This window comes from Gymnogyps californianus, chromosome 7 (assembly GCF_018139145.2).
Source record: "Gymnogyps californianus isolate 813 chromosome 7, ASM1813914v2, whole genome shotgun sequence".
NCBI lineage: Eukaryota > Metazoa > Chordata > Aves > Accipitriformes > Cathartidae > Gymnogyps > Gymnogyps californianus.
In genome coordinates, this window is record NC_059477.1 from 39945228 (window position 1) to 39971659 (window position 26432).

General features: G+C 40.1%; 1 protein-coding gene across 1 annotated transcript in view; it reads right to left on the bottom strand.

Annotated features, from left to right (window-relative positions):
- Nucleotides 1-26022, bottom strand: part of GTDC1 (glycosyltransferase like domain containing 1) — a 189373-nt gene extending 163351 nt beyond the window's left edge. Inside the window, exons 1-2 of the mRNA XM_050900249.1 lie at nucleotides 25968-26022; nucleotides 15162-15282 (exon numbers count right to left, since the gene is read on the bottom strand). The gene's annotated coding sequence lies outside the window, so the exon portion shown is untranslated. The remainder of the gene's footprint in view (nucleotides 1-15161; nucleotides 15283-25967) is intronic.
- Nucleotides 26023-26432: the final 410 nt, after the last annotated feature.

Here is a 26432-nt window from a genome sequence, read left to right on the forward strand (position 1 = left end):
GATGTGATGTCCAGATCTGTTTATATTTTTTTTTTATTTAATAGTTAATTTCAGAAATCACTCCTTTACCATCTCTAGCAAAGTGGGTGTGAACTTTCTACTCCAAACAAAAAAATGATATGGGAAAGGAGAAAACACTATAATAAAGTGTGTAAAAAGCAAAATTACATTAAAAAGGCACAAAATACATTAAAACAGTACAAGTTGATGCTTAATGATGTCTAAGAGAAAGAGCTGACTTTTTATGAGACACACCGAAAATGACCATTTCACCCTGTAGATGGTTGCCTTGGAGCCAGAGGACTAGCTGCATTAGACACAAAGATCAGAAGATTGTGATGTTTATGCACCTAAAAGTTGAGGTCTGTCCACTTCTCGATTGCAAGTTAGATTACATGTTTCTACTTATTTCTCAAAATGACAAGGTTTAGTATTTTTTTACTTCAGTCTTCACAGAAGAACTTAAGATTCTCAACAGCAATTAATTTGTCAGAGGCTTTCCAATCCAAGCTTTTGAAGAGACAGGGTAGAAATAGGATGAGAGGATATTTTTCAAAACATAAATTCAAACTGGCAAAGTCTGAGGTCTTTTACTATTGAATACTAAGGGAACTAGTTGAAATAGCTCCTGAATCACCTGCAATTATCTTCGAAAGCTCATGGAAGTCAGAAAAGCTCCCAAAGACATGAAATGCTAGCACAAACAAAACTTACTCCAAAAGGGAAGAAAACAGAGAAAAGAGAATTGCAGACAAGTAATCCTTACTTCCATACCAACAGGTTACCAAAACAAGCAATTAAACGATCTATTTGTACACACCTAGAGGACTGGCCAGTCAAGATTTGTCAGGGTGAAAAAAAAAAAGTCACATCAAACTAATCTTAATTCTCCCCTTTGACAAGAAATGCATCTTGACTTTAGTGAGGGTTTTTTCACACAACATTTTAGAAAATAAAAAAAGAGGAAATATGATCTAGGTTATACCACTAAGATGCGGGAACATCACAGGATGCAAAACTGCACTGTGGGAGTAAGTACCAATAGTTTGCCATGAGAATGGCAGAACACTGGAAACAGGCAGGATTCTGTCCTCAGTCTGGTGTGCTTCAGTATTTTCATTGATGGCTTGCAGAGTATACACTTGAAAACCTTAGCAAGTAACACTGAGCTCTGGAAGGTATTGCAAGCAAATACTAGAATTCTAATGTATCTTCAACTGAAGTGCCACTTTTGATTGAGAGCTTGAACCCTAAGAAAGAAGTTTAGCAATTAAACTCCAAATCATGTTCTTTTACTAATTTTTTTTTCATGTGTATTTCAGTAAGTCAGGAATGATTCAAACAAGTTTCATCCCACCTGAAAACAAGAGATGAACAATTCTCAGGATTCCTTCCAGATCAAATTTCTACAAGTGTAGTATGGATCTACACTGAAACAATGGAAATGGAATGGAGAAAAATGGATGAAAAGATGCTTCCACATGAGTGAAGCAGCACAGAGGTCCCAGCACTGCAAAAGCACAGATGACCCATCCTCACAGATCTCCTGCTAATCTTCACCACTGCTGTCCCCCAGACTCTAGTTTTTCCCATGCTGAACCTTAGTGCAGAATAAAAGAATTCAGAAGTAATTCTAAGTCTATGTAACAGTCCTAATTCCCTATGCAGGCTGTTCTGCAAAGGGACATTGCTCAGCCCAGTGTTTTTAACAACACAAGCATTTTTAAAAGTTATCAGGGAAATAGTCAAATAGTACTTTTCTCTAATAGCTATGCATACACTGTGGCCCTTCAGTTAGCCAATTACCAGAAACATTAGACTTCCAAACTTTTACCATTTTTTCAATATGTAAAAATTATTTTTTTATCTATATCATGATTTTAAGAAGTACAAGTAAACGGAGCACTACTGTAATCTTCTAGTTATATTTTTGCTAGGTTTTAATGTCAAAACATTTAAATAATGAACTCTTTATTTGAAGATGACTAATTATAATGTGTTCCATTCGGGGAACAGGAGTTCAATATCCTAGTATCAATTAAAGAAAATGCACTCTCCCAGCTTAAGATTAAAAACTAAAATGCAGCCAAAAGAAGTTTCTTCCTCTTATCTGTCAGATCACAAAAGCATCCAATACAACAGGATAAGGTTGCCAGAAAACCCTAAGACTTTCAAAAAGATATTATTTCGTATATGTGGCTTAGCTCCGAAGCTGAACCAGAAATGACATCCGAGCTTAGGATAGTAAGCCTTTTTGCCAATGAATTTCTTGTAAAGTCAACAATTATAATTTATTCTGATCCTTTGTGTCACCATATTAGTAGTTATTTTTCAGCAATCCCAGAGCAGCAACAAATAATGCCATAGAAGAGGACTGATATAATTACAGGCTGAAAAAGATAGGCCAGCACCCTTACACTCAAAACTACCCTCTGTGGCTCCTTCATACCCCATATGTTGCTAATAAAACTGTTTGAATCATACCTATGAGACAGTTTTACTGATATTGTATCAGGTCCCTAGGTTCTTTGTATGAGATACGATGTCACTAGCACTATAACTATGCAAATTTTGTGATACAGGATCCCACCGGACACAATATTACATACGTAATTCGCAGTATGAAACTGTGCATTAACAATAATTCTAGTGTTATATAAATGAAACCACTATGTTTATTGAAAAGCTCGCCACACTACAATGAAATCAAATTTAAAAAGCAATAAAGAGCGACTGATGTGCTTATAGTAAAGATGGCAACATTGGTATTTTTCCCCAAACAATGTAAATTTTGCTTTGCATTCACGTGACAATGCTTTACAGAAACTTTTAGCACTGGCACTAAACAAATGCAACTCCTTCCTTCCACAATATTAATTAATGACTTAAAAGAGGGACTTTCTGAGCCCATTTTTAGAAACAACCCTGTGATTTTCAGCAAGAATCTGAACTGTATTCTCATGCAAGCATGATTCTGCTTCTACTACTAATAAAAGAATAAATGATAAATGATAATGACAAACACTAAGAACTGCAGCAGTAAAAAACCAACAGCGTGCGGATATTAACACACATCGTGCTGAAGCACCTCAGAAGTATCGTCTTCTGGTCAGAAAACACCTGCACTCTAATTCTGCATCTGACTTCAAATATCTGTGTGACCTCAGGCAAACTATGCTTCTTTCCAGCTCGCATCACGTGCATTACGGTCTCTTACCATTTCCTGCATAAGAATGTGGTCAGTCCTTTATATACATACCTTCAAAAAGGCACGTCTGAAAGATCTTAAAAATCTGTGTTGCAAGAAGAGACAGCAGAGGTGCAATCAGAAATCTGACAGTACAAGCAGCTTGATACACATTCCTCTCTTCTGTGTTTCCAGTGATCTCTTCCCTCCGCTATTAATTTACTGCTTTGCTGTAGGTTGGGAATACTGGGGCTTGTAAAAAGCAGTCTATTTTTAAGAGAAATCTGAAAAAAAGGTAACAGGCTAGCATGATAAAGTAAGTTTGGTAAAGAGCCAGACTTAGGAGATAAAAGTACGCTATTTCACCAAGGTGCCGTGAGAATTAATAAACCAGATAATTTCGTAAAGTAAATTGTACAGTAAATGTGTATAGTACACTGTCTAGTATGTACAGGGAAAAAAAACACAGCTCAATATTCCCTGGAAATATTTTTAATGCCTTCAACTACAGATAGAAAACATAAATGACATGCCGCAACTAGCTAAGAAGTCTCACACTGAGAAGCACTGACTTTAACTAACTGATGCAAGGTTTTACTCGATGGATGAAAAACGGAGTTGTAACCAGGCACTCAGTAAGTAAGATGATGAATTGACTGTTTCCTATGAGCATAACTTGTGTGCTTCCACTACGGGGGTAGCTTAAGCAGTAACTTTTCCTGAAGTTTTCCTTGACGCCACCCTCTGCGCAATAGGAAAACCATACTAGTTTTATTCTCTATTTAAAAATAAATAAATAGCAGCTTAGGTGACATCTTATGAGGCAGAAAGTTCGCACTCCATCCCATGCACATTCTGCCCTCTGGTATTGCTGCTATGTTTCATCATCATACAATTCAGAGAGAATTATATACCTATTTTCAAAGTTCGAAAAAAACTACAAACCCCTCCTCCCCAAATATGGCCCAAAGCTGTTATGAAGCAACTCATTTTTAGAAAAAGCACTTATGCAGATACTTAATTTTAATTAATAGTCTCACTGACTTCAACATTTGCACAGCGAGACAACTCCACGCTTCAATTAAAACATGCACATAAATGCTTTGCTGATTCATGGCCAAAAGCATGACAGGAACATCTTTATAGAAAATGCTTGTAAAATTTAAAGAAAAAAAAACAACAGCAACCTCACCCTCAAACAGAGCATTAGAAACCCTGTAAAACTCACAGCTTGAGCAGAACTTACAGGTTGCTGAATATATGAATGCTAGGGCTAAGATACATTCAGTTAAATGATTTCAGAGTGGGCAAAAGAACTCTGGGGAAATACCTTAACTAAGTGGAGACTAAACGAGCCCCAGCTCTCCATCCCTGGCATCTACTGTCTGCCAAGATTGGGTTTTCAGGAGTTGAGGATTCTTTACCAGAAGAGTGGAGGCAACTGCACCTTCACTTCTGATGACTTGGTCTCTTCTTTTATTGTTCATGTAGCAGACAAGTGGATTTCTTTCAATAAACAATTAATTACATCCAGCTCAGTTCCACCACAGATCACACTGAACATCTTCAGCAGACATTCACTTCCAGGGAACAGTCACTCTGAGTTGCAACGCTGCCTACCATAATACACCTATAATAAATCTAATTTTGAAATAATACAACTCAAGAAACACTACTTAAGTTTTCTTCACTATCTATGTAATATCATAAACTGTAAGCTTTAATTTTTAGGCAGAATCCTTAAAGGTAGTCAGTACCAAATTTTTGTTGAAATACTCCCTGGCCCTATTTATAAGCAAAATTGTGACACTTGATGGCCTGTGGCTCACTACTACCAACTCATAATTTTAGAAGTTTAAGCATAAGAAAACCTTCACTCCAGGACAGCCAAGCAATATTTAAAAAGTAATTCCACACACACACTTTTATAAAGGCATCAAGAAAGTTACAGCTGATAGCAAAACTGAGCCGAACGTAAAAATTTGAAAGTAGTAGCCACTAAGAGTTAAATTGTTTCAAGAAATGCTAAGGATGAGAAGTGGCTTCCCAAATAACCTGCTTCTTTTCTCCTTCACCCCGACGAACAATTAGGTGCTGTGCAATGAATCTGGCTGCTGGACGATGGGGTGGGCAGAAGCTGCAGGAGTTTGCTGCTAGCTGGGGTGTTCACCTCCTCGCGATGCTCCTTTGGGTGTGAGTATCAGTGCGAGCCTCCCACCAGCCCCAGAACAACCACCTCCTCACAATATATGCTTCAGGAAACCATTGAGCTAAAGACTCTTCCACTTGCAAAACCTGCAACAGTAATATCCATCAAATGAGGCTTAGCATCGCAAAGCTGCGCTACAACACGAGCAGCGAAAAGAGACCAAGTTGCCTCTTCGTCACCTCGAACAGCAGGAACAGCATAGCCCAGATGACAGACAACTCAAGCAACAAAACAGATACAGAAGTACAGGTAGAAAATGAATATCTGAGCAGTTCAGGACCAATTTGAGACCCAGGACAGCCAATTAGCTTCAGCTCAGCGTTAGCCTTGCCAGACTGCCCTGCATTCACAAGGTAGCATACACAAGCTAAAATAAAGCCAGGCCAAACCTGAGTTGGCTCTGCACAGCACCAGCTTTTGCGTTTCTCCAACCGCTTCACACCTAATTTACAGAGTACATTGTCCATCCACGTATTGCTGAGATCTAACCTCAGAAGTGACTAGAATCAAAATCAGTTAATTGATTAATGCTTAAGTGAAATGCGGAAAGCAAACATAACGCACCGGAAGACTTTCTGAAAACACATTATTTTTATTCCAACTCCATTAAGCAGTCCAGTACTTTTGAAGGATTAATGAAAAAGCTATCAAGAATAATACAGAAGAGGAATGCTGCTTCTCCGTGAACATGCCAACACATGATGAAGTGCAGAGACCTTTTCAGTAGTAAAGATTCAAGCCAGAATGTTCAAAGAACTACAGGGACACGTGATCTTGCCCACTTGATCCAGAAGCTGAGTTTATGTTATTTTTATGAGACAGCATTTTGATATTTCCTCCCTAAATCACAGACTCACTCTAATACTTCTCAATTAACAATACAACATAGTCATTATTCTCATAAAATTGACAACACATTTTTTCACACCATGGTTTAGCAAAGAATAGAAAAGTCTGCCTAAACATCCAGGACAGAAAACATTTACCTTAAAATTAATACCAATTCACATAAAAGTGAATCGGTCAACGAGTGTATGTATACACGTAAGGATTATTTCCACAAACTTTACTTGTTAAGCAGGACACCATGTTTCATTTACAACTGTTATTTTTTTTCATCAGGAACTGAAGACAAGTCCAGGAAGAGCAGGAGTAAATAAGTTTCTAAACAAATAACTTGTATAGATGCTTTTTAACAGGACTGGACAAAACATTCCTTAAAGTTGCATTTACAGGCCAAAGCTGACCTCAGGCAACACGTTCAGTATGTATGAGATAACCTATGTGGATACTGACCTTAATACTACTACAGGCGCAAATTTTGCACAAGGAAGACGTGCTCTTGGACAAGTGTTTTCCAATGTATTAGGCACACAGAAGCTTTTTTCTGCATCAAGAACCGCATGTCACATTCCTTAAACTGTTTCTTTTCTTGACCAAATACGCTGTGGACAACCCAGGGAGGATGCCCCTCGGTGTTCCTCTTTGAGGTTTCTCATCTACAGTTTCCACTAACAATGAAAATAAGTGGATTTTTTCCCCTCAAAAATCACAGTCACGTTTAGGATTGGCTTTCCTAAGTTCATGTGCCAAAAAAATACCCTAAGTGATTAGAGACTTGTAATACTAACAGAAGCTCTGAGAGAGATTTTTATTGACTTTAAATCAAGCGCAGATCCAGAGCCCACAGTCATGCAAAAGCAGGGAGAGCAGAGGACGACAAGCAGCAGGAATGGCTGTATAAGATGCATGAGAATCCAATAACAAAACTAGTGACTGGTCTAATTTAAAATACAAAGGGAAAGAAAAAAAACAGGAATTCCACACTTACCAGGCCTTCCTAGAACTACTTATGCGTAAAAGACTGGTAAAATGAAATGAGATATATTTGACTGTATATCCCAACATCAGTCTTTCAGGTGGGGAACTTCACTTGCGACCCTGACAAGGATAGGTAGGTACAAGAGCAGGTAACATTAACGCCATAATCCCAGGCAGAATTGCCATCCCGCCAGACTTCAACCTCACATATGAATGTACGCTCGTATTGTATCACAGCCCATACATTCTCTCCACATACACGTACTCTCCAATCTTTTCACCCATTCAGGAGCTACAACAGGCAAAGGGAGGAGAGCTGGCCCACAAAAACACACAATGTTTTCAACCTCTTCCCAATACCTCACATTTTCTGCAGCAGCTCTACGAAACCCTTGACCATACCTCAAATCAACGGGTTTCTCTAGATCTTTCAGTTCTGAAGAGTGACCCCTGCCCATCTGACCAAACATATCGCTTCAATGGATCTTGAAACTATTTTAAACACTTAAAGACAATGCTTCAGTCTCTTATTTGGATGCTATAAAATGTTCTTGAGGCTTTCTTTGGGAAAGTCTTATTAGCAGAGGCAACAGGCTCTAACAGCACTCAACCTTTAAAACCACTGTCAGCAGGCCAAAGTCCTAGCCCCACATCCCAAGGACCCAAACTGTAAACCACCTCACTGAGCATAATGAAATTAACCAAACGTTTAAGACTGGACACATTTAATTCTTTGTACTCCACAGATTACAGAACAATTAAGAGGCTGGAAACAGAAAATTGGCTTAAGCTGAAGTTACACAATTGGGTGGGCAGAATGCTTTTGTCCGCAGGAAAGTATTTACATATCTAACATAAGATATTTTGAATAGGTTTATATTGACGTAAAAATAGAACTTTAAATATTCTTATTGCAGTAAAAAGCATGCTTTATATCTGAGTAACTAGATCACCAGATGTAAAAAACCCCACACACCCCAAAGGCTGCCCATGCAGAATGTGCATGCTCTTGATCATTTATCTTTCTGCCTCAAACTCTTTAAGTTGTAGAGCTTTAGACCACCACAATATATTAAATAAAATTCAGAATATAATGTTCTAATAATGTCTTTACAGTTAAATACAATACTGGCAAATGCTTACCAGGTTACATATGCTAAGCAGTTCAAGTGATAATCATAATGATGAATGTGTAATCTAATGCCCATTCACTTTGATTTATATGAACCATCATACAAAAGTCTCGCGTATTCATTTTAAGTCAATGGGAAGGATCTCATTTTTCCTGACCTGAATCAGTGTTTGGTCTGAACTCAGGCATTTCATATTTTTTTGCATTAAACAGAATCAGTCTTCGCACATAGTTAAAGATGCCTGGGGCCGCACAGTCCTTTGCAATCTCAGCAACTGGCCCTATCATTCCCTGTGATAGTCTTGCTGAAAAAAATAAGATCAACCAAATTTCCCCCTGCCCTTCCAGCTGTGGGAGAACCAGATCAGCCTATTCTTTACTTCAGAAGAAAAGGCCCTGCAAAGGTCAACCTTTCATATGAAATACAGATCATTAACACTGAATACAGAACTACTTAGATTCTCGCTTTTTGTTTGTATAACTGGGATTCCATTGTACCTATTTCAGGATGCTCTATACTTTTCATATATCTATATACACATATACATACGTATATATATACACACATACACATCCCCCAATAGGTTGTTTCTGAAACTAATGTATAATGGAAGGCTTGCTTATTGAATCAGAAAGAAGCCACGCGATGGTAAATCATTGCTCCTATTCTCAAAGTATCATGTTCATGAGACAAACTACAATTCATCAAACAAGCTTCACTGTAGCCTGCCCTGAATGCAAAAAACACTAAACCACACAGTACAGATAGCAAAACATAGGTGCAGAGTGCCAGCTGCCTAACCGGTAAGTGTTATTTATTTTCACCACAAGCCACAGTTATGCTAACTGTCCCATGGAGAGAGACAGTCTTCTCCTCAAGACTGTTAATTCTCTTCTAGAATATAAAACCTAGGCCAAAAACTCAAATTGCAGCATCTAAGCCTATGCTGTTTCCATGCAATGCTCTAAAACAGTGTTTACTCTGGGGTTCAGTCTACACCGACCTAGGCAACAGCCTACCACATCATCCTTACTTCAAACATACCTCACATACAGAAAAGGACTGATTAGTTATATCACTCCTTATTACAAAATAGCAATATCGACAGATAAAAAAATACATTATTTGGTGGGCAGGAGAAGAGGTGTGGGTTGCAATCGTCGTGAGTCAGACCAGTCAAGTCACATTACGCTACCTGACTCTACACCACCAGGCACTGTAAAAGCAAACCTGGCCCAGGCTTGTAAATCCCATAGTCTACAGAAGCGCCTGCAAATAAAATAATAAAAAAACCAGACTAAAAAACCAACAGGCTTTAAAAGTTTACATAGAGCTTCCAAAAGTTACCAAAGCATAGTATTTTGACTTAAATTCCTGAATGATCTGAAGATAATAAAATTTTCTCCCTTAATCAATACCCATTTAAGTAAAATTCATGGCAAACAGCTCAATGTTTTGTTTTTACACTTTGAGACTGTGTTAAGAATAAAATTATTTCCTTTGAATAGGACATAATATCTGCCAAACCTCAAAATAAAGGAAAACATGAGGAGTTTCTAGAGAAAGAGATTCCGGGCGTAGGGAACACAAGCATCACAGTATTATTAAAGAGTACAGACAAAAAAATTTTGCCGTGCAAATACAGAAAAATTCCAGAGTTTGGAAAGCACGTTAACATGGAAATAAGTGTCCTCGTATTTTGTTAGTACAAAGATATCACTGAATCAAAGCTTGACTTCCCTGACTGAAGACAGTTAACTGGTGAAAGCAGAGGTTATGCAAAACTGTAATCAAGTTTCATAAAAGTGTACGTGGAAAAGTGGTTATTAGGGTGTTAAAAGCTTGGCGGAGGGAGGTTGGGATTGAAGGCTCAGACTAGCAAACTGAAAATATAAAAATGTTGACCCCCTGACCTTACATGCAATGCAGAGCTGGGAAAAGAGACACAGCTACAGCCAGGAGGGCAAGAACAAAACCATGTTATCGGTAGGCAGCCATAGAGGATGACTGCTACTACTCTAAATTTTATCTTACAATCTTGTGACAGTACATTGTGAAGGGTGTTTTCTCTCCACATCTCTCGAATGACTGGGATTTAAGGACCCAGTTACGCTTCTAATCTCAGGGACTACCAGTTAAGGCCTGAAACAGCGTATAACATTTATGTCAGACAGGCTTTCATTCCATACTACAGAATGTACAACAAAAGGACCTCATCAAGGAGGAGGACCTACTTCTGTTAACACAGTATACTACTGTGTGTCAGAACAACATCATTAACACTTGAGATTCAACCTTTCCCACATCCATTACTCCCCGTAACCTGCTCATCAGAATGACCTGCTTGGAAGAGCACCTTTCACTAGATCTTCCAATGAGTCAGGGCCAGAGAGAGATACACACACTCAAAATGGAGACTTAAAAAAATACAGCAATTAAAGATCCCATAACACTTTCATGTACTACTCCTTGGCTGGAAATAAAGCTCAGTAATGTAGAGAATTTATGATTTTTATTGACAACACAAAATAGCTTTGTGTACTAGAGACAGACTGAATGGAACCATACCCATTTGCTTTCATGCAAACTCTCACATAGTATGACTTACGTGCAAACACAACACACAACAGAATGACTGTGTGTACAGGAAGATATCTGACTTCTCGTTCATAAATGTGTCCAGATCCTAATTAGAATAAAATCATTTAGTTCCCGAGTCTCTGAAAAGACACAGCTATGTTAAATGATGAGAACCCCAAAGCCAAACTACCACCTTGAGAAATGCTTTAGCCTTACCAGTTTGCACCCACCTTTTCCATTTTGGCAGAGACTAACTGCAGAAATAGCATACAAACAATTATAATTTGTGACCTTTTAACATAAATGGTAATTTCTTACACTAGTTCTTTTATATTCCATCCCATGTTCTTCCAAATAAGAACTGCCCAAAAATACTTTGCATGAAAAACTAAATGTTCCCAGTGACAACTCTGATCATGTCATTCTTTGCACATGAACATTAAAAGATGCAACAACAGCAAAAACCACTAGTTATTCTTATAACTTCAAGACTAAATCCTAAATATAGTATGTTTTCAAATTGTCTTTCCTAAAATTCAAATAATATGTTCATTGCTTTAACCAAAAGCTAGCAAAGTACAACTTGTATTGTGCTGCAGGCCATAAAGTGAATGTTCTTTATTTGAATCATGGATGGATGAAGATGAAAAGTAGTTTTTGAAAATTTGCAACAGTTCTGACGCTACTGTGTGTTCCTCGTTACAAGTTATTCCTATCTATTTATTAGACTCTAGACCTTTTACTACCTTCAAAAAGATAATTTTCACCAATTCTTTGTATCTTTATACTCAACCACAGGAAACTGCATAAAATATGGGCAGAAGCCCCAGCTGAAAAAAAAGGGAGCAGGGGTAAGAGAGAAGGACAGCAGCGGCTGCCTCAGTCAGGCTGGAGAGGCTGTGGGTTAAAAGTAACGCTTGGTAATGAATTTTGGCTTTAGCACAGCACTCAGGTGATGCTTTGTTACCATTTGCCTATCGTAAGGAACCATTCTGCTTTAAAAAAAAGTGCCCAAGTAAGGGAAAATTATTAGAAGCCCTCCCTCCTCTTCTCCATCTTAGACTGATGCATCTCCACCAGCATCGCTTCCAGTACGTCACAGCAGAGCTGTATTTTGCTTGGGAATCCTAAGGAATTCTTCATTTCTCTACCCCAAACAAAGCCTTCCCCAAAATTAAACTGTTCTTAGACCTGAGACTGGATATTGCCAATGTGTGCTAAATGGCTTTAAGATCCAGCGTCTTTAACAAGTTAGAAACAGGAATTTTAGACTAATTTCTGGAGAGTATTTGGGAGGTTTGGTTTCTTATTAAACAGGTTGTGCATACTTGCCTGTGGCAGTCTTTTTAAGTTCTGTAAATTTAGACACTGGTTTTACAGTTGGAAAAATAAAGTCTCAATTATGAAGACATTTCATTATTTTAAAATCTTTTAAATTTGTCTTCCTGAAAAATATATTACCAGCTTTAAAGTCAGTCTTTACACACACAGCATTACAGAACAAAATCCTGTGTGCTGAGATGCAAATACAGGTCTACACCGTGACCATAGGTACATTATTTTATTGCAGTGTAAACGCCAGCCTTCAGCAAATGTCCATGACATCTGACTGTGCAACTACCTAGAGGAGCCATCACGACTGTAAACTCTGCCTACTCCTACAAGCAATGAATTTTCTATACAGCACCTGAAAGGGCAAGGAGAGCCTACAGCTGATTGCAGAGCTTCCCAGATGATCCCAGGATGCTAAGGCAGAGGTGACAACATAGTCTGTTACCACATGCAACAGTCTTGCAGGAGGGGGAGCAGACGGAGCCCCGACCTTTCTGCAAGCTGCCGTATTTCAAACTTACAGGTAAGGCAACATCAGACATAAGTGACTGCCGCTGTTTTCAAAGACTTGATACTTTAAAGGCTAAAGTCCCTGTTCCTAGCAAAGCCCTTTGCTAACATTTTCTCTCTCTCCTTCTTTCTTCAGATACTGTTTGCTGTGGGATAATAGAAGCTTCCAACTTAAGTGATTCTTCAAAGGACTCTAGGAAACACCCGGAAATCTTGCAAGATGCTGGACACTAATACCAGGGTATGAAACGCCTACACTGCAACAAATATGATCTTAAATGAGATGTCCAAGCTTGGACGTGCAATTAAGTGTCCCAGAACTAGAAACACCATCTCGAAATCCAAAGCCATTTAGCTCGAAATCACATAGGAATTACTAGCAAGTTCACTTGCGAGATGTCATCCTTACAGAAAAGCATCCAGTGAAATGACAAAGCGAGCATGAACTTTGCTGGCAACTCTCAGGACTCCCTAAATACTCCCTCATGCATTAACACCACATACAGTCTAAAACACCATCAATAAAACCTTTATACAACAGTATCCCACTAATTCTTCCAATTCATTTTTTTGCATCTATCTATATGTACAAAGACTTTACATGCGCGTATGAAAACTCAGTAAAATAAAGCTGACATAAGCTGCAACACAGGATTTTTTTTGAACTACGAGGAAGAATCAAACGAGTATTTCTGTAATTTGTTTCCCCCCTATTTAAAATGGTTTCTGTACACCTTCTTTGCAAAATAAGCTGAGTAATAGCTCATTTACAACACTTACCACTACGCGCTGCTGATAAAGAAGCTTTCATCCTGTAGCCACTAAAACTTTTCCTCTCAAAGCAAGATATAAGCAGAAGCTCAGTCACTATTCACATAACAGAATTACAGAAGTTTTCAAAGCAGTTTATGAAAAATTCAAAAAATATATTATTTCTCAAAGCAAAATAATACATTCTATTTGGAAGATGTTTGCTCTCAGTACTGAATAACACTTGTTATATACCTGAAGGGGTTTCTTAAGCAAGCCAAATCTACCCAGCAACTCTGGGCTGTAACTACGCTGATCAAATCAGCTTCACACGTGTTAAAAAAATGGAAAGCAAGAAATAAAGGTAGAGTCTTAAAGTATCAACAGCTTCTTCTGATTTCATAGAGAGCGCATTAAAAGAATAAACATTGAAAATCCTAGCCATACATTAAGGCAATTCTTACACCCAAACAATTTGATAATGTAACATTGTGTATCAAGCCAGTTTTTTCATAAATTATGATCGAAACAGAATACTAGTCAATTCACCAAAAGATATCAAACATATCCCTTTATTACAAATGATCCAAGTATCCCCCTTGAGGCTATGACTATCAGAAAGCATTTAGTTAGCTCCCAAGCCAATATTTTTTGTATCTGTTTTGTTATGAAACTATAACACATTTTCAATAACTTTTAGCTTTGCTATACAGAGCAACAAACAACTTCCCAGAACCCTTTGGAAAATCTGACATGCGAAATGATTCTCTAGTCAACTTGTGTATTATTAGAGCTGAAAAAACGTATATCAGATCATGTGATCATTGGAGGGAATGGAAAAGTATTGGGAGCTTCAGGACAGATGGACGAACTTCAGGTCATATAAAATACTACCAAGGCTGTATTTGAAGAAAAATGTGAAAGCTCGTGAAAGCGCCCTGGGTGAAAATACTTTGTGTTGCTAAGAAACATCATCCCTGATGATGGATGAATTAAATTGTCTCAGTTAGTAGAGCCAACTCCAGGCATCCCTCGTTTATTAGTAGAATGTTTTCTTGTACTGGTAATTTATTTCAACAGCTACATACAAATAAAAAGCCCTACCTTTAAATGAAACTGAGAATTTCAAACTTGCATAATTAATGCTAGAAAACAGAACAGAGTTCACATCTTGAACAGAATTTAATAACTACGTTTTCAAAGTTTACATTTTTAAATGTAATATTAATACATCCAAATTATTAAGAACTTATTTTAGGGTAGTCTGCAATGAAATATACTGTTCAACTTCCAAAATTACTCTATATACAATCCAGTGAAGAATAAAACTCTTCAAATATTTCTAAGTACTGAACAACATAAATATTCAGGTAATCAAATTTTAAACATCGCTGAGAGAAAAGCATGTTCATTTGTCACGTATTGTTATGATGACACCAACATAAAAACTAAGCATGGAGGAAATAATGCAAACCACCTGCTTTTCTCATTTGGAAGGTGTCTTCATGTTTCATCCAGTTCCTCTTTTAATGTATTACTTATGGGCTGTTTCTTCTGCAGAACATATTCGTGAACTTACAGCAGTGTATCTTTCCATTTCAGAAGTATGCATTTTCTGTTGAACTCCCACAGAGCATACCTGGTTTGCCTGCCGTGCACTGTGTTAAGTGAAGTCCTTTGAAAAAGGTTATAGCTGGAGCAGAGGAAGGCCACCAGCTTGCCTCTTCCCACAGGCTCCACAACGGGCCAGAGGTGCTCTCCTGAAAGGGGAAAGAAAAGCAAGCACATCTCACCTGGCACAGCCTTCGAGAGCAGGACGCAACAGCAGAGGCGAAGCACAGCAAGCGGGGAGCCCCAACGTAAGCAGGAGAGTCCTGGGATCAGAAAGTAGACATATGACTGCTGCTCAGAGATGATGGAAAAGGGCAGAGTTTTCTTAATAACTCAGAGAGGAATATGCAGAATTTTATGCCACACAGAAACTAACACGGTTGCTGTACTGAGAATAAACCAAGGGCAAAGACCGATTTTGCAAGAACATAGTTGCCAAAGGGGAGGATTATTAAAGAAAACGAATTTTAATTTGTCTGATGGCAAGGCTTTGGGGTTTTTCTTCCTATTATTCCAGATTGTGTTCTAATGAAGATTCCAAGTTAGAAGTCCCAAGTTTTAGGACTGGAGAGTTCAATTTGAGGAAAAAGGTGAAAAACCCTCTGTAAACTGTTCTTTGGATCCCATCACAGCTTCCAACTCAGAAATTACCATGCACAGTTATGTGGTGAGGCCACATACTCAGCTAGTCAATACACAGAGGCAACCATAGAGGCTCTTCTTCCCAAATAACGCCACCACAGAGAAGAGTTACCAGTGGAGAGTGTGAGAAGAACTATTTAATAATGATACCAATTTGGCTGCACTATAGGAGATGTGCTTCCTGTGGGCCTAATAAGGAAGAGCTTTACAATCTAAGCAGAAGCAGTTCAAAACCTCAAAGGACATGTCTTATCTGCACCACTTCTGCTTCTGGAATCCCAGAAATCCTGAAGACAGAAGGCAGATCAGACTGCAGCTTTCCTAGGCACGGATGTTGCAATCACATCTGCCTTAACTGTAAGCCACGGTCCGTCCTTGCTACTTTCCGACTCCCTAGTAGCATCTCTTAGTTCCTTCGTTTTTGGAAATGCCAGTGCAGAGGATAAAATAAAGTGTTTCTGATCACATCAGGTATACTAAAACACTAACATAAAAGAAAAAAGCCTGCAGATTACGTTCCAAGCAAAGAACATGAAAGAAAAGGTTTTGAAGTAGAGATACCCTTTCTTCCCCTCCTCCCTTGTCTACATGATTCACAAAATAACACTTACTTCAAATATTGAGATCTGTTTGATCAAAGATTTTTTTTTTTTAAAGTGTTGATCTAGCAGCCATGAAGAATGATCATTTGTGTATGGATGCATCTCAAATTACTCAGACCCAGAAGCGTGCACATGCATATTTATCCAATTAATTACAGGTGATTTTTACACACTCTGAGGAATTGAACCACCGCCAAACCAGGTGTGCAGATCCACGTAAACGTTCTCCAAGTGGTTTTTCTTTCATCTCGCTAAAGATTCCCTCCCTAAACACCTATAGCTACAAGATGTCTGACTTAATTTGTCCAGTTCCAGGCTCCCCAGTACAAGATGGACACAGACATAACCAACCAAAACCAGCAAACGGCCCCAAAGATGATGAAGGGGTTGGAGCACAACCCAGCCATTCTGTGACTCCATCTCCAAAGGTCGGGTCTGCAACAAGGTACAGGTTGCAGGACTCTGACTATAACAAGCTTCTTCCTCTTGGCCCTCACATTGTAATGCAGACAGCACTTTCAGTGCAGGATTATTTAATGTTTTCATTTATTACTTGGATGATGAACAATACAGTTGCAAAATTTTGCAGCTACCTGGGAAGGGCTGCAAGCATTCTGGGAAGCAGAGTTAGAATTGAAAAAAAGTAGGAGTAAGTGATTAACAGCAGAACTGAAACTGGGGTTTTAATACTGAATTGAATGCAAAAAGTGAAAAACTAATTCGAATTTGTATTAACAGAAGCATCACATGGAAAAGATGGTAAGATTTATTCTGTTCATCACCGATACTGACTGACTAAGGTTGTACATTATGTTCAGGTCTGGATACACAGATGTAGGAAACTGAGAAAAGCTCAGAAGAAAACCTAAGTAATCAGGGAAAGTTAAAGGGAAACAGGCTTGCTGAGTACAGAAAAAAAAGATGAGTAAAGAAAGAGGGCGCAGGCTTCAAAACAGGTTAACAGCAGTTACAAAAATGATGATCGTGTCCCACTACTGCAACATCCACAGCAGAAAAAAAAAAAAAACAAACTTAACAGGTTAGGAAAAAACTTAGAATAGTATTAGAGGAAATATGCTACCTCTAGGGATAGTTAAACAACGGATTAGGTTATGGAGGGGTTACACAAATCTTCACTGATTGCTTTTAAGACCTGGTAAGATGAACATGTCAGAAACCGTCTATACATATCTGTCTGGCTTTACAATGAACATTATATGCTCATGCATACAGTACAGGGCCTTAGCATAGAGCGGATGACCTCCAGAGATCTGCATTTTCTTTCTTAAACCTAAAGGCTGTACAAGTTTAGGCTCCTGCCAGGCAGATCAGCAGGTGACTTGACTGCTCCTTAGAGCTCCAAGCAGGCTTTTGATATCTCTTTCTTCTAAATAGCCAAGGCAGTCTGTGATTGACAATTTTCTATCACATCAAGCATGCTACCTTAAATATGAAGTACTCTGAATGATCCACCGGGGAAATAAAGTCAAAGTACAGAGAAGGCAACGGCAACCCTTCCTGGGAATCCAGTCCTGAGAAGGAAATCAAAACTGCCAAATTGGGAAAGGATGCACATCCCATGAGTACCTAGAAATACAGGTAGTTATTTTTGTTTCTAGCACCTACAATAAATAAGCCTTAATAAAAAGAAGCATTTAATAAAGTACTTAGAGAAATAAGGAGGGAAGGTTTGACGTTTCTAAGCTTATTTTCACAGCGGTATGAAAGGAAATGAGGTAGAGTCAGAGCTAATTCTCCTTATATAATTTCACATGGAATGATTAGTTCTGCCCCAACAGTAACAGCTTTCCAGAGGGTCCTACTTGTCACCAAGATTGCATACAGATGCTGTAAGTGTAGCTTCCCTATTCTCCACTGACAACCAACTTAAAAGGCCAATATAATATTCATTTTACTATAGAATGAAATTCACAGCTTGAATAGTAAAATAATGTCACAGCTACCATGAAACTGCACTTGCATGTTGGGGGTTGTGACTTTTAAGAGTTTAATCATGAAACAGATTCATAAAGAGGAACATGCAAAGTAGCTTTCTGCTTTAGCAATGTGCTGCGGTCGTTAAGGATGTCTAAGAGTAGCATAAGCTATGGTCTGACGACGAGAGGGCAAAAGTATGGAGAAGCATTCTTGTCACATGCCTCTGCTGATTTTTTTTTTTTTTTTTAGAAGGCAGGTTTTCAATCATTACTGTGCTGAATGCCCCCCTCTCTTAAGCCTGATTAGGAAAGACATTCCACATGCACAGGGCTGCTGAAGGTGGTGGAATTCCGTAAGTCACCTGGGTCGCTTCTGGGTGAAATAACAATTACTGGCAATTCATCTCAACAAGGCCAACAAAAAAAAAACCCTGTAAGAGACATCACTCAGCCCAACAGTGAACATATCACACGGATAATCCTAAAACTCTTTGCAAGAACTTGTAATAGGTATTAGTACTTTTATAAAGCACTATAGTGTTTTGTATTTAATCCTTGAATAGACACTAGTCGAAAAGCCATATTCAATTCCAAAATTGCTACTGCAAGTTCCAGCTCAGCTACAACTATTCCTTTAAAGAATACACTGTTTTTTAAAGGCTATATATAAAAATACATTTTTCCAGGGAGAGATAGCCTACCTTAGCAAATTTAACTATCAACGAAAAACCTAAATGACTCCCCAGAACAGCATGCTAAATAATAAGAACTTTAAATGTGTATATTTTGCATTTATTAGCACAACCATTTGTTTTACAAAAGACCTACAGATTAAATACAAAGCATGCTATTAGTTTTAGGCACAAGAACAACCAATTTTTTATGCCTTGCCAGAAATAATGACTAATTAGGCCAGCACCACCCTACAGTCACTTCCATAAATCCTGCCTTTACATTTAAATCACAACAACAAAGAAAACTGACTTAATGATAACAAAAGCATATTTCTTGTTGAAGTTTTCTTAAAGCAAGATTAGGACAAGAAATTGTTCTCTAAAGCCAACAAGAAGATGTTATTGTTTATTCGGAGAACTTTAATTTATCTCAAACCACACACAAAGTTATATTCAGAAATTTACTGTATTAAACTGCAATCCAGTAGACAGACAAGGTGACGGGAAAACTTTCAACTGGGAAATCGCAAAACACAGAATTTCATAGAATACTGCTGGATTATTTATTCTGCAAAGTCATCTTACGGCATATTCCTTGTGTAAACCTTGAAAATAACCGGAATATAAAAGTTGCAATATGTTCGACTACTTGTTGAATTTTTGTTTTCTGGAATATTTGTATGTAAAGTAAATATCAAAGCAGAAAGATATACAGGAAATATGACGTGGAGCATCAGATGAAATGAGGATCTGCATTTTAACTAAGATTTTAGGTTTTTAAATGATAGAAATTACGGTGCTTCTGAGAAAGCACTTGTTTAATTACATGCACCAGGCAAGATATTTATAAAAAACACTTTATTTTCACAATGCAAGATGGACTTTATTCCTATTTACAAAGGTGTCACCTGGTAAATAAACCACTATGAAAACAGAATCAAGATCTACATTGTCAAATATTCCACAATAATATCATTAACGCACAACTCTGAGGCTTCCCCCCCCCCCAAACCAATCTGATCGGAAAGAACAGGAAAAGGGCGACATTTTTCTAAGAGCTGGTCCTAGAAATGGAGCTATCTTCACTGTTCTTTCTCCCAAATATTCTGCCACTATAGTCACATACCATCATTGCTCTAGCTAATCACTCCATTCTGAGTTTTCAGCATTCGCAAACATTTACTCTTGCATGTATGCACAAAGCTTTGTGATATACTGTAAGTTCTTCTACACAATGGCTTTACAACAGTTCTGTTTCTATTACATATGTTTTATTAGGCTTTAGGAGGAGGAACCAAAAATCTCAGTTCTTTGAAGGAGAAGCTTCTCTTTGTCTTTTCAGATTGAGAAAAACACCAAACGGCAACAGCGAGGTCTTCATCCTTCATTCCAACACACTTGACCACTGAATTCTGCCAGGGTGAGTAATGCCCCTCATGGAACATCCATTCAGTAAATCTTCCATCTCAGAGAAGGAATAAAAGACTACACCATATTAAATCTGAATCCAACTAACTTAGGCGTGAACTTAAGGGGTGTAGGTTTTTTTTCCCTCAACGACAACTTCTAATAATGACTATGAAAGAAATCTTGCACTCTGGATGGTATTTTATTTATCAAGACCACGATCACCACAAGCTTTCTGTCGCCGGAGGCATGGCCAAAGTAACCTTTTTAAGGACTACTGTTGTACCTCTAGGAAGAAAACATTCCCACAGTATTTATGGCAATATCATACTTGTACCATTGAGTGTCATTAACACAGACAACCTGTTGCACAAACATGGCATCTGACTGCCCAAAAACAACCTTGGAAGAAAACTGGGAAACAGCATGCGAAGCCACACTGGTCGCACTGTTGTATAGACACAATACGTAAAGATGTTTTCAGATGCAAAACTGATTAAATTCCTCTTTTTTGTTTGTCAACCTAACAATTTTTTCAACAATGTTTTTATAACAATTCAGCGAAACTACAACAATTCAGAAAAATTAAGGTATGAAGATGATATTAAATCCAGTTGCATCTGAAGTGCCAATGAGAAAACTTCTGCTAATCACATATATATTAAATTTCACACGTTTGATTATATGTAAATCTACACACACACAAATATCTAAATCAAAGTTGCTTATACAGCACTAACTTACTTAGGGATTTATGTGGCCCAACTGTTTGTGTTCTTTCTGTGTGTTAACCCTAATAAATAATTATTCAGGGGAAAAAAAACAAACCACACTTAGTGCCTGGCCTTGCCTGTTTTCCTCCAAGTTCTGCATTTCATCATTAATTTTACATACTTCATTGTTAATTTTAGACATTCCTCCCGTTCTCATTTGGACATCAAAGAGCTACTCATACCCAAAATACCAGCAATCTGAAGTACTGGCTTCCCTACTTATTGTCATTTATAACTTGAAAAGATCTTTGATTTCTTGCCTACAGGAAATACTGTGGATCAAAAATAAAACATATATATATATGCTCCCATATATACATATATATGGGGTCCAGGATTTAGGATAATAGACTGTTTGGAGACATGGTTTTCAGATTCACATTTCAAACTCTCTGTCTGGTGCTTCACACATTTATTTTTACTTTCACATCTGACGTGCAGCAATATGGCTAGCTAAGGTGTACGTTTAAGACATACTTTGATGTATATCTATTCAGAAGTGAAATTCACACTGGGGTATGTGTCCTTACAGCACTAAGGCACTACTTCACCACTGCTAACTGCACCGCTTTCTGATGGCTGGGGGCAGGAGAAGGCAGGCTCTCTAGAGCCCCTCGTTAACAATTCTGCCACCAAAGATTAAGATGATTTTCCTGCTTTACAAACTTGGTAGAGAACGTTTCTCACATACAAATGGAAAAAAAACCATGGTAGCCAACATATTTCTAAAATGCCTGCTGCATGGGTTCCTAACAGCCTTGCATATATATTTAGAGTTTGTTCTCCAGTTTTGTATATTTTTTTTTTAAATTAGCAATATTAATAAGTTATACAACTAGTCCGAGACAATGAGATATTCACTCTACTCCAGTTAGCAAATCATTTGCCTTGGTTTTGTTACTACTCCCACTACACAATGGCTTATGTCTCAAGCAGTAGTACACAGAAGCCCTCAAATAGAGCAGTTAACATCAAGGTCCCGTTATTTATACCAATATCACTAAAAATCGAACCTTAAAATACATTTTCAGTGTATTTCCTTACAACAGAATACAATTCTGTTCACACAGCAATATATATGTCATATATGTTTCTTCTGAGCACATAGTTTAGGACCCAATTTATATATAGAAACAGCAGTTCTTTAACTCAACTATTTAACCAGGTAAGATCTCAACTCTTTGGACAAGACTTCCTCTTTGCAACTGGAAGAGCTAATACAGGAGAATATTCCACATTAAATATTTGCTTATCAACAGCCGCAGGAGAAATGCCTTATCTCAATGGCTCTCCCAATCTGAACTATATAGGACTGTATTGTATAAACATATTCTGATCTTGTGAAGCCAAACAAGACAGCATACACATTTTACTTCTTTTTTTTAAGTTAGATTCCAGCTGGTCACACAAACAGTAAGGAATTTAAATACAGTAAATGCTTCTAAAACTACTGGCCTTCTCCACACCAGGAAGCGCTTGGTGCGATCACAGCTTACAGCAGCCATTCAGTTTTTGGCCAAGCAGTTTATTCCAGGAGCCCCGACTGAAAGAAAGTACACTGGTCAAGTGCCATTTTGATGATAAAAACGTCTATCTAGAAATTTTCACCAGTGCAGGACATTGGTCAGAGACCATAAGCCTTCACTGCTCTGATCGAAACAGAAAATAACAGAAGCCCATGCTGTAGATTGGGTCAGAGGCCTAAAATGCTCAAGGCATTCGAGCTATGGGCAACGTCAAAAGCTGCAGTCATATGGTGTAGAAAACATTTATAAAAGCTAAACCAGGAACTTTTTGTTTTCATATTCTCAAATTTTATTGAGCAGAAATGTTTGAGGATAGTTTATTACTTTTACCGGCCACTCTAAAATGGGCCTCCAGCCAAACAGGTCTTTAAAATATGTCTATATTTTAGTTTTAAAACAACATTAAGGAAGTTGTATAACTTTTACATTAGAGTCTAAGTGACTTAGCAGCAAAAGCGACACGTTTCAGCTGTAACGCAGGCACTTTGCAAGCTACAGGCCCAACTTTTGCAACAGTACCAGACCCACTTGGTACTGACCCTAACGCAGGAGAGAGATCCACAAGGGTTAATTAACAGGTGTTTGTAACCCATGGCAAATCCCAAAAGACTGAAATTCAGGAGACATTTGGTGGTATCGTATTAGTGACTCATGTGCCAAACGCCTTCCCTCATTCAGGCTAAACTCTGTGGGACAAGACCAATCCACTATGTGCTGTTCTTGCCTTCGCAGGGCTTTACTGCGCTACTCCAAGCGCAATAACTGACAGTAGTCGTAACAATATTACTGCGTGAGAATTCAAACTGTGCATTTATCAGCGGAGGGAGGAATTTTGTGCTGTATTCGTAAAGTACCAACACCTTGAGCTGGACAGTAGCTTTGCTTCCTAGGTTCCACCATCACTGTCGACTGGCCAGCTAATAATTAGATTGGGAAATTGTTCAGAAAGTTTGTAAAGACCAAGGTATTGCAATATTGAGAATGACCCTCACCTTTTTACATGTGGTAGACATATAGATCCAAAAAAACCAGCACTGTATTAAAAAATCCTGCCCTTAATTGATTTATGCCATCTGGATTCACGGCATTCAAACTTATGTCAGAAAGTATTCTTCCAATGTATTTTACTACACCTGGACTTCCAAGAATAAAAAAAAAAAAAAAAAAAAAGATGAAGCAAGAAGAATACACTCTACATTAGGTCTTGAAAGCTCCAATTAAAATTCAATATTGTACTTTGTATGGAGGCTCTTTACATGAAAAACCTGTCATGGTTAAGATTTAAGGTTAACTAGGTTAATAGAGTCCAATAAAATAACTCTATCTAATTATGCCAAACCATTGTGATAAGCCACACTACAATCTGCTACTCATCCTTACCTGACTATTGGGCTAAACTCTGAATCATGGTAACGCACGCCGACTTCTCATTAACCGGAAAATCCAACCATAAAGTAAGCCTCAAACTCTTTCCCCTGCTTCTTGAAAAAAGTGCATGCATTTGCACCTCAAATGGTTTCTTTCCTCCAGTCTGCTACTCCAGTCATCACACAGTCATGTGTTAAAAGATTTGTGTGGACCTGCCAAGTCTCATTCATCTGAGACACACTTTCCTAAAGTTGGGATTCGTTTGCAAAGTATATTTAAGCAGCTCCTCTGCTATGAAGTGTTCTGTCACGTGGCATTCTTAGCTTAAAATAGTAAAAACAAAATCCTAAAATCTACACATTTTGCAAAATTGAAGTTTATGGGTTTTTCTCCCTTGTTCTACAAAGCGTGACACTATGTCACCACAAAGGTTACAATTTTTCCTGACAGTTTTACCAGCAGAACTATTTGTAGATATTAACGTTTTAATTGCGCTGTAGTGACAGTCGGAATGAAACGGGGTTCAAATTTTGCAGCTCACTTCGTAAGTGCTTATGAAAAGCAGTCCCTGCCCCGCACAGCTTGTATTTAAAAAAAAAAAATAAATAAAAATAAGAGCGTCTTTAGAAAGTAACTCCCACAGACCTATTTTAAACGCTCAGGGACTCGGGGGCTGCGGCAGGGCCGGGGGCTGACGGAGGCCCGGCGGGCAGGGCACATCCCGACGGCGGCTCCCCCGCAGCCACCTGCCCCAAGCCGGGCTCAGGGGAGCCAGGCCCGCCCAGGCCGCGCTTCCCTCCCCGGCTGCCCCGGGCCCTGCAGTCCCGCGTCCACCTTGGGCTGCCCGGGAGGACGCCGGAGGAAGGGGCCGGTGGGTACCGGCAGGCCCTGCCCGCCCTTCCCGGCCCCGGCAGCGGCTCCGCGGGGCTGAGGCGCGGGCAGCCATGTTAGGGCCGCCGGGGAGGCGGCACCCCGTGCCGGCAGCGGCTGCTCCCCCGCCGCGACCGCTCCCCGGGGAACGGCCCCTTCCCGCGGGGGCCGCCGCGGGGCCGGGCGGCTCCCCCCCTCCAGAGACCGCCGCCAGGGCCGGGGGGCCACGCCGCTCCCCTCCTCCGGAGGCGGCCGCCAGGGCCGCGGAGCCATCTTAGGGGGGGCCGGGGCGACGGCTGTCCCCGACAGCGCCTCCCGCGCCGCAGGTGCCGGGGAGCCACGTCAGGCGGAGCGCGCAGCCCCGCGTCCGGCGGCGGCGAGCCGGCTCCCCTCGCCTCGCCCCCCGCCGAGCGGAGCGGGGCTCGGCGGGCCGGGCCCCCCCCGCCTTCTCCTCCCGCGGAGCGCCGGCCACCGCCGGCCCTCACCCCCGTCCTCCTCGCCCGGCCCCAGGCCGAGCGCCCGCCCCGCCGCTCCGCGCTGACCCCTTCCCTCCCTCCTGCCTGGCTCGGGCGGCCCCGCTCCTTACCCCACCCAGAGGGAGCTCACCTCCTCCTCCTCCTCCTCCTCACTCCCGCCTGGAGACCGTCGGCACCGACGCGCCGGCGTCCCGGCCCCTCCCTCCCCTCGGCGCGCAGCAGAGCCAGCCTCCCCCTGCCGCCAGCCGGGCCCCCTCCTTCCTCCGCCCGCCGCCCCGCGGCCCGGGGCCGGGACCCGCCGCGGGCCGCTCGACCCCGAGCCCGGCGCCTCCCGACGGGCCCACGCCTGCCCGCGGGGCGAGGGGCCCGGGTCCGGCCGTCGCCGGCAGCGCCTGGGCAGCTCCTTCTGTGGGGGTAGCTCCCCGGCACCGACCGAGCAAAGAGAGGCCTGCCCGCCGGGCCTGCGGGAACTCGCCCGCCGTCCGGGGCCCGGCTGCTGGACCGGGGGTTAAAAAGAAGGAGAACTGAGCGGAGCAAAGTGATGGATGGGGAAACAAACCATTTGCAGTGGTGCCGTGGTAACTGCGAAGCAAGCGATGAGGCCATTCAAAAGAGTTTGGGGAGCAGGGATGGGTGGGAGGAATAAATAACAAGGAACTATACACCAGGTGGACTAAGGAAAAAAAAAAACCACAAAGATGTTTTTCTGAGAGAAGCAGATGAAAGGAAAAAAAAGCAAGGCTGTTACAGTTATATATGAGTAGGAGGTGTGTGGTTTTCCCCTGATAAATCAAGCCTTTTCAGGTGGTGTAACTCCTGGGAGAGGCCAGGCAGGTGTTAGTGTTACAGCCTGGGTTCTGAACCCTCTTCTTCAGCCACAGTGAATAATAAACCTCTCCAGCAAAACTTTTCAGAGGAGGAATGTTTGTCACACTAACTCAATTTAGCGTGGTGTTATCTTTGGTATGTAGACATTAGCTGTATTTTTTTTTAATAGGAAGTCAAAATGAGTAATATCTAAGGG